The sequence below is a fragment of the Symsagittifera roscoffensis genome, chromosome 5 (genome assembly GCF_963678635.1).
Source record: "Symsagittifera roscoffensis chromosome 5, txSymRosc1.1, whole genome shotgun sequence".
In the NCBI taxonomy this organism is placed as follows: domain Eukaryota; kingdom Metazoa; phylum Xenacoelomorpha; order Acoela; family Convolutidae; genus Symsagittifera; species Symsagittifera roscoffensis.
In genome coordinates this window covers 45,287,961-45,298,102 of record NC_087066.1, presented here as the reverse complement: position 1 = coordinate 45,298,102, position 10,142 = coordinate 45,287,961, and positions in this window count along the sequence as shown.

Below are 10,142 nucleotides of genomic sequence, written 5' to 3'. Positions count from 1 at the left end.
GGCGCAGATGAGGAAAACTGGCATTTTCAGGTCCGGATTACATTGGTAGTTTTTAAAACTTTTTTGATATCTTCGTAGAGGGTAACTCTCATCATTTGCTCTTTGTTTTTGTAAAAATTTTCTGAAGTTCGAAAGTGCTGTCCAAAGTGAATATTGAAAACATCTTCGAGTAAACACTTGAACTCGAGCTTTATTTTGTCCACTAATGTTTTTTGTCCATTAGTGTTATTTGGTGGTTTTTCCTGAGTTAAAGAGAAAATTCAACTTACTTTTGTCAAGGCAATCTTGTTTGATGTTTTAGCACGAGTTGATTGATTTTCTCAATCTGTATAAGGTTGTTCACTGTCCAAGCTTGAAAGAATGAACACTAATGATGATGGAGTTCTGGTAATTATTTATCAACCATTAACGGAATATTTGCATTTCAATTTTAGTGGTTTTCATTGAGCATCCTCTCGTGTCGGTGCATTAAAAACTTCATCGCTTTGAACTGATCGGAATTTTGCACAGCAACAGTGAACAACAACAACAACAACAACAAAACCAACCGAGAGTTATGGAAAAATCAACAAACGCAAAAACTCAGCAGAAAAAAATGACTCCTTTTAGTGGACAAAGTTGAACTTCAAATTTCAGAAAAATTATTACATTAATAAAAATCAATTGTCAGAGCTCCCCACAAGGAAGTTATCAAAAAATGGTTTTAACACAGAAGCGAAGTTCAGTTCTCATACACACGCAAAAATTTGACCGATAGCGCTACTGGGAAAACCTGAATGAGTGAAAACTTGAGTTTAGAAAATTTCTTAAATGACATGCGCAATTATGAGTCTAAATAAATGCAAAAAGGACGCAAGCCAAATATGACGCATTAGTAGTACCAGTCATTTTGAAAAAATTTACCAACTCACAAGCCTAATTTTATAGAGCGGACACGTTTTAACTACCATAAAAAAAAGTTCGCTGAAAACATCCGACCATGCCCAGGTTTGAACTCTTTATTTTGTTGCGGGTCTCCTTTCCTAGCTCTACGCTACAGATCTATGATACATTGAAACTTAAATGATTTTTGGAATATAATATTCTGTGTTATTGTCCTCAGCATTGGCTGTACTTAATAGCTGGTTATTGATCAAAATAAACACTTTCAAAGTCACACAAGCTTTGCTTGAGTACAAAATGAACACAAATATTTGCGTCTTATGTTGGAAAAAAGAAAGTTCATTTTATCACACAAGTTTTGCTTGTGTAAAGACTACCAATGTAATTCGGATCTGAAAATGCCAGACTTCTTCATCTGCTCTGATGTTTTTCAGTCTGCGTGAAAAAATGAGAAACATCTAAGATTGGAAAAAAATGTCACATTTATTTCAATTTTCTCGCCGAGAAAGTTTCACGTTGCATGAAAAACTTTTTTACTCAGCTTATTCAAGAAAGAGTTCACTACGATGCCAAACTTGGCGCAGATGAGGAAAACTGGCATTTTCAGGTCCGGATTACATTGGTAGTTTTTAAAACTTTTTTGATATCTTCGTAGAGGGTAACTCTCATCATTTGCTCTTTGTTTTTGTAAAAATTTTCTGAAGTTCGAAAGTGCTGTCCAAAGTGAATATTGAAAACATCTTCGAGTAAACACTTGAACTCGAGCTTTATTTTGTCCACTAATGTTTTTTGTCCATTAGTGTTATTTGGTGGTTTTTCCTGAGTTAAAGAGAAAATTCAACTTACTTTTGTCAAGGCAATCTTGTTTGATGTTTTAGCACGAGTTGATTGATTTTCTCAATCTGTATAAGGTTGTTCACTGTCCAAGCTTGAAAGAATGAACACTAATGATGATGGAGTTCTGGTAATTATTTATCAACCATTAACGGAATATTTGCATTTCAATTTTAGTGGTTTTCATTGAGCATCCTCTCGTGTCGGTGCATTAAAAACTTCATCGCTTTGAACTGATCGGAATTTTGCACAGCAACAGTGAACAACAACAACAACAACAACAAAACCAACCGAGAGTTATGGAAAAATCAACAAACGCAAAAACTCAGCAGAAAAAAATGACTCCTTTTAGTGGACAAAGTTGAACTTCAAATTTCAGAAAAATTATTACATTAATAAAAATCAATTGTCAGAGCTACCCACAAGGAAGTTATCAAAAAATGGTTTTAACACAGAAGCGAAGGTCAGTTCTCATACACACGCAAAAATTTGACCGATAGCGCTACTGGGAAAACCTGAATGAGTGAAAACTTGAGTTTGGAAAATTTCTTAAGTGACATGCGCAATTATGAGTCTATATAAATGCAAAAAGGACGCAAGCCAAATATGACGCATTAGTAGTACCAGTCATTTTGAAAAAATTTACCAACTCACAAGCCTAATTTTATAGAGCGGACACGTTTTAACTACCGTAAAAAAAAGTTCGCTGAAAACATCCGACCATGCCCAGGTTTGAACTCTTTATTTTGTTGCGGGTCTCCTTTCCTAGCTCTACGCTACAGATCTATGATACATTGAAACTTAAATGATTTTTGGAATATAATATTCTGTGTTATTGTCCTCAGCATTGGCTGTACTTAATAGCTGGTTATTGATCAAAATGAACACTTTCAAAATCACACAAGCTTTGCTTGAGTACAAAATGAACACAAATATTTGCGTCTTATGTTGGAAAAAAGAAAGTTCATTCTATCACACAAGTTTTGCTTGTGTAAATACTACCAATGTAATTCGGATCTGAAAATGCCAGACTTCTTCATCTGCTCTGATGTTTTTCAGTCTGCGTGAAAAAATGAGAAACATCTAAGATTGGAAAAAAATGTCACATTTATTTCAATTTTCTCGCCGAGAAAGTTTCACGTTGCATGAAAAACTTTTTTACTCAGCTTATTCAAGAAAGAGTTCACTACGATGCCAAACTTGGCGCAGATGAGGAAAACTGGCATTTTCAGGTCCGGATTACATTGGTAGTTTTTAAAACTTTTTTGATATCTTCGTAGAGGGTAACTCTCATCATTTGCTCTTTGTTTTTGTAAAAATTTTCTGAAGTTAGAAAGTGCTGTCCAAAGTGAATATTGAAAACATCTTCGAGTAAACACTTGAACTCGAGCTTTATTTTGTCCACTAATGTTTTTTGTCCATTAGTGTTATTTGGTGGTTTTTCCTGAGTTAAAGAGAAAATTCGACTTACTTTTGTCAAGGCAATCTTGTTTGATGTTTTAGCACGAATTGATTGATTTTCTCAATCTGTATAAGGTTGTTCACTGTCCAAGCTTGAAAGAATGAACACTAATGATGATGGAGTTCTGGTAATTATTTATCAACCATTAACGGAATATTTGCATTTCAATTTTAGTGGTTTTCATTGAGCATCCTCTCGTGTCGGTGTGCAATAAAAATTTCATTCCTGTAAACTGATTGGAACTTTGCACAGCAACAGTGAACTTAGTTTCAATGACATCAATATACTCTCCTCCTTCTCGATAGAACACTCAAAACGTGTTGCAGGAGTGCTCCCTCAAAACAGTGCAAGCTAGTTGAGGGAGAACTGCGTGAAATATTGAAAAAACCAGAATGGAAACTACAAAACCCGCGGAAATTGTTATTTCAGAAGTTTCTTTTTTTTATTATGGTTATTGCTAAGCAATTTATTCTTATTATATTCTTATTAATCATTTATCCCGCATTGCGTTGTTACAATTCTTTGATTCGGGTTCTATCAGCAGTGCATTTTTTAAGAGTTCTCGAACTACTACATAATCAGTTTAAGCTACTATCTTTTTTAATTATGCAGTTAATTTGAACCTAAAAAACTTATCAAAAAAATTGAAAACATTCGAAAAACAATAAAAGTTTCGACAATATTTCAGAAAATTCAAAAACCATATGAAAAATTAACAAAATTACCGGACTGAATTAACATCTCATTTTGCTCCATGATTTTCAGAAAAAGCCGAGATAGAATTTCTTGGCCTGGATGGATCAGTAGCACTGGGTTTTCATTTCGTTTTGTCGAAAACGAAATGAAGCGCAAGTACAGCAACCTTGACAGTATTGGTACTAATACCCTTATGACTACAAATACAGAATTTTTATATTTTGATATCTTCATAGAGGGTAACTCTCATCGTTTGTTTTTTTTCTAAAAACTTTTCTGAAGTTCGAAAGTGCTGTCCAAAGTGAATATTGAAAACAGGCATCTTAGAATAAACACTTGAACTCGAGTTTTATTTTGTCCACTAGTTTATTTTGTTCATTAGAGTTATTTGGTGGTTCTTAGTGAGTTAAAGAAAAAAGTCGACTTACTTTTGTCAAGGCAAATTCGTTTGATGTTTGAGCACGAATTGATTGATTTTCTCAATATGTATAAGTTTGTTCACTGTCCAAGCTTGAACGAATAAACACTTATGATGATGGAGTTCTGGCAATGATTTATCAACCATTAACGGAATATTTGCATTTCAATTTTAGTGGTTTTTGTTGAGCATCCTCTCGTGTCGGTGCATTAAAAACTTTATCGCTTTAAACTGATCGGAAGTTTGCACAGCAACAGTGAACTTAGTTTCAATGAAATCAATATACTCTCCTCCTTCTCGATTGAACACTCATAAACATGTTGCAGGAGTGCTCCCTCAAAACAGTGCAATAAGCTAGTGGAAGGAGTATTGCGTGAACACTGAGGGAAAACTGCGTGAAATATTGAACAAACCAGAATGTAAACTACCAAAACACGCAGAAATTGTTTTTTCAGACATTTCATTTTTATTATGATTATTGTTAAACAATTCATTCTTATTTTATTATTATTATTCAATTATCCCGCGTTGCGTTGTTACATTTCCTTGGTTCCCGTTCTATCAACTCAGCGGTGCAATTTTTAAGAATTTTCGAACTACTACATAAACAGTTTAAGCTACTATCTTTACTATTTATGCTGTTAATTTTGGAACTAAATAATTTTTCAAAAAAAAAGGAAAACATTCGACAAACAATAAAAGTTTCAACAATATTTCAGAAAATTCAAAAACCATATAAAAAATCAACGAAATTACCGGGCCGAATTAACATCTCATTTTGCCCCATGATTTTAAAAAAAAGTCGAGATAGAATTTCTTGGCCTGGATGGATCAGTAGCACTGGGTTTTCATTTCGTTTAGTAGAAAACGAAAACGAAGCGCAAGTACAGCAATCTTGATAGTATTGGTACTAATACCCTTATGACTACAAATACAGAATTTCGTTTTTGTAGCTTCTATTGAGGCACACAGCTTTTGAACATCAATTGGGATTTAAAACACTCTTTTTTTTTACATTTCTTGAGCTTGGGGCTGCCATCAACAAAACTATTCAAGATTCTGCGATTTTATCAGAAAAAGACGAAGCAGTATTTAAACAAAATTTTTTGAACGTTTCGAAGAATAGATTTTACTTAATTGCTGCAGCACAGACAAAATTGGGTATTTCAATCTATCCACATCTAATCGTCCAGAGAAATCGTTCAGTTTAGTTCGGCATATTGTATTGGATCATCAAAAATGCAAACATACTTAAAAAAAACCTTTTTTCTCAGGTGACCAAAGCGTACTTTCTTTGTTCAACAACTTGTTCACTTAAACTCAATAAAAACGATTTATTGCAATAATTGCATTAATTGTTTTTTTAGCCTTTAAAAGAAAACGCACTAATTGATTGTTTCAAACTAGTGTTTTCATCAATTTTTTTAATTTTGTTATTTGACATATTTTCACTTGCGAGAGCTGCACTTTTTTCCCGTTAACAACTTTTCTGAGAAGTTTTTCGAGATTTGCTCTGTGCACGTGAAAGTAATTGGTGCACTAATTTCAATTACTTGTACCTTTACGTGCAGGCTGACATGCTCAATTACTTAGAATTTAAAATGGAAGTACTTCTTGGTCTGTTTTAGGTAGTGATTAATGTTAACAATTATATATACTGAAAAAATTGATTTTTTTGGGTTTGTTGTTGTAGTCCTGATTTTTGTCAGCAATTTTCGGATTTTTTCCAAATGCAATTTATGTTATCTGGTACGCTTTTAAAGCAGTTTCTTTCCAAAGCGTGGTTTATTTTATTTTTGATTCGGACAGTTTTTACGATAATTGAAAGTTGTTCTGAAGCTTGTTAATTTACGAACTTTGATTTTGAATATCTAATTTTCTTGAATGGGAATGACTTTTGCTATATCGGCGCAGTCAATTTACATGGGGTAGTTTCAAGGTTGAAACTTTTAAATGATTTTACTTATTTCAGGAGGGATGCGCGTTGATTTTTTTTGCTGATTAGTGTTTTGCTTTCGGCTTAACGAGTGTCGACCCAATCTTTGTCGCCTTAGTTGCCGCTCGGTCGTTTTTTTACAATGCAAGTTAAGGCTTTTTTTTCATCCGATGCAAGGGTATGAAAGTTTCATAGATATAGTTTTTTCGACTGTATCAGCTTTTTTAGCTGAATTTACAAAAGTTTTTCTTCTTTTTTATTCAATTTCTTGTAAAAAATCTGTAAATTAAGTCGCAAGGAATGCGAAACTCCGCTTCGCCTCTGTGTTAAATATATATTTAATCAGATTTTCAGGGTCCCTGACTGAGTGTATTATACTTTCTATGAGACAAAACAGATGCAGTTATTGATTTTTCTGCTATACGGCCGAAAACGGATATTTTATAGATTTCGAAAAAAAATAAATTTTCGAATCTTAGATTCGAGTTCTATGATCCAATTTTCAAGATATGAAAAAATTTGTTTATACTTTTTCTATTTCGGCTCAAACTCAATTTGTTGATTACCCTTGCTATAAGCAAGGGTGTTGTAATCGGGTACGTGACTTTTTCCTTTAAACAACTTTGTTCTCAGTACTCATCTGTGCGTCTTAGGCTCATCTCTACCTTGTTTTATTGTGTATTCAATTTTCTTAGCTTTCCCGGTCAACTTAGTCTGGAGAAAACGAATATGCCTGGGACAGTAAAGGTCCTGAATTTGAATCTGAATATTCCCCTAGAGTCTTTTTTACTTGACCCCTCTGCGACGGTCTTGAGGGATTTTTTGACCCAAATTTTGATTTTTTTTGGTTTTTTTGAAAATTACCGCTCTCAAATATGAGTTTTTGGTTTCAATGAATAGAAGTTTTCAATGAATAGAAAGCTTGTGTGATAGTCTGAACTTTGTTTTTTTCCGACCTAAGTCGCAAATATATTAGTTTCATTTTTAAAGTGTTCGTTTTGATCAATAACCAGCTAATAAGTACAGCCAATGCTAAGGATATAAACACAGACTATTATTTTACAAAAAGCACTTTAGCTTTAAGGTATCATGGATCTGTGGCGTAGAGTTAGGTAAGGAGACCGCAACAAAATAAGAATTTGAACCTACCCAGGGTAGGATGTTTTTCGTGAACTTTTACGCATGCTAGTTGAAATGCGCCCGCTCTATAAATTGAGGCGTGTTAGTTGGTAAGTTTCTTTTTCAAACTTTTTCTCAAAAACCTACTATCACAAATCTGAGATTTCGGGTTCAATCGAAAATACAGGTTGCGTGATTCCCTTCTGCATAAGCGGCTACGCATATTTTTTTACACAAAAAGCTATGATTCTCGGAAATGTCAAATTTTTGATTTGCTCTTCGTTTTTTGAACTTTTTCGCTAACTATCATGCCAAATCGGACTTCAAAAGTTTAATCCAATAGGTTTAATCATAGGTTTTTTTTCAATTTGATTGTGTATTTTTTTAAATTACAAAATCAAATAAGAGATGAAAAGTTCATTGGGACCGGTTGCGATGATTGATCCTGTTGAATTGACGGCTCTTTAGTTTTTTCATAGGACATCAGCATAGTTTTCATTCAAATTTTTTTCGACTCAAGCTTTTTGATGTTTGTGTTGTATCGCAAGTGGTGCGAAGCTCTGCTTCACCTCTGTGTTCACCTTGTTTTTATTTAGAAACCAAAGGTTTGTTACTTTGAAATCATTTAAATCAATTCGATTTCGTTTTTTCTCTTATTTATGCAGATTTTTTTAATTGTTGAGAATTAATCCATTCTTGCTCACTACTGTTTGGGATTTTTTATTTGAAAATGTCTCAGGTACCAAGTGAACAATCCCTCCATCTTTTTAGGAAGGATACAAATCATTTGGCAGCTGGAAATAGTTTCCTGTTTGTCAGCCCATCAGAAAGAGTTGATTTGTACAAAACGAAACGCAAAATGAGAGTTTTCACTAAGCCTAATCTTGCTTATCCGAAATGAAATTTTTTTTATTTGCTTTATTTTTTTACTCATCATTATTACTTTTTGCCGACTTGAAATAATTGGACTCAGCGTCAAAATGATGCCTCAAATTTTATCTACTATCAAAGTAAACAAGAAAATGGTTTAATGATTTTGTTAAACGAATTAAATGAAAAATTTTTATTTCCGATTTGCTAATACTTGCTATTCGTAAGAGTAATAATTGCAGCAAGAGACAGTTTTCATTGTTTATTCCTTCGGCTTTTAAATAAACAAACTTAAAAACCGAAAGAATAAAGAAAGAAAACTGTCGCTTGCTGTATTATTACGTTTGCGAATAGCAAGCATTGACAAATCGGGAAAAAATGTTTTTTGATTTAATTCATTTAACAAAATCATAAAACCATTTTATTGTTTACTCTGATAGTAGATAAAGTTTGAGGTACCATTTTGACCTGGTTTGAGTGGAAGTAGCCAGTTTAATACTAGCCGTGAGCTGATTTTTTATAAATGGTTGTTGTATTTGGGAGAAATTTGATCCGACTGTTGTTTTTCAGCTTACTTTCCAAATCATTCAGTTTTTTTTCCAGTTGAAGCAAATTTTGCTAGAATTTAAAGACTTAGTGGTTTTGTATAATTTCTGGTTTTGTATAGTTTCCCTGATTTTGTATAACTTCTTTTTTCTTTCCTTTTTTACGTTTTTTGGCCAAAAGGATTATTCGGCGTAAATGTTTCAAAAAATGTGATAACGACTTAAACACTTAAGATTAGGTCATTTCAAGGGCACAAATAGAATTTTATTTTGTTTCAGGAGTAGGTAATTTTTCTAGCTTCTCTATCCAAGTTTTGTCGACTACGTGGCTATCGATAAATATTTCTTAATGGTAGTTTTTAACACAAATGTTTAATTTTTTGAGCTTTTTTACTCGCATTGTCATATTGTCTGTCTAAACGTGCACATTCTCTAATTCTCAAGCATAATCATTTAGTAAACTGTCGATACCGAATATTATGTTTTGTCTCTTGGTTTTGCCGCGAATACTATCATGCTCGTTATTACTGAGAAAGGTGAAATACTGCTGAGCAATAAGGTGAAGTTCAATTGTATCAGAATCAAAATAGGTCCTATTGTTACCAAAAATTATTCAATTTGAGTTCTAATTGGTTGAATTTTGAGCCAATGAAAAATTGAGCCAATTTACTTTTGTTCAAATAGTGCTGATTTAAATTAACCGGACTAATGGTGTGAAAATAAAACTGAACAAGGCGTTATTTTTAAAACAAACTCTCATTATTCAGACTTAACGGTTTTTTACAGATTCCTGCTACTTTCACCAAAAAATAAAATATTGGAAAACCTAAACAAAAGCGTTGCTATTTTTTATGGGCTTATTTTCGCTTCGGAAAAATCCAAGTTTTGGAATTTTCACTTAAAAATTTCAATTTACATAGAATATCGAAAAAAACTAAAGTTCCCAATTCTACCATGTGGGATTTTTTAGAGAAATGCCGGAAGTTGGAAAATGGACATTATTGTCACGCAAAAAAGGTCGGTCGGCCGAAAAAAAAACTAAAAAAGAGACGAAAATTATATATATTTGATTGCTAAAAAACTTCATTTTGCGACGTCTCAGGAGCTTCGAAAAGAAATTGAACCAGCGTTATATTTATCAGCCAGCAAATTCGATCAATTTTGGTCAAGAAAGGACAGAGCACGAGTCAGCGCCGAAAACCCAAAATTTCGGACATCAACAAAAAACAACGCAAAAAATGGTGCAAAAATTTTCGAGAAAAACCATGAAATTTTTGACAAAATGTGGTTTTTTCAAACAAAACCATCGTTGAATTATACTCCAGTGCCAAGATTCATGCGAGACGACCCCCAAATATGCGTTATCATCCCAATTATACC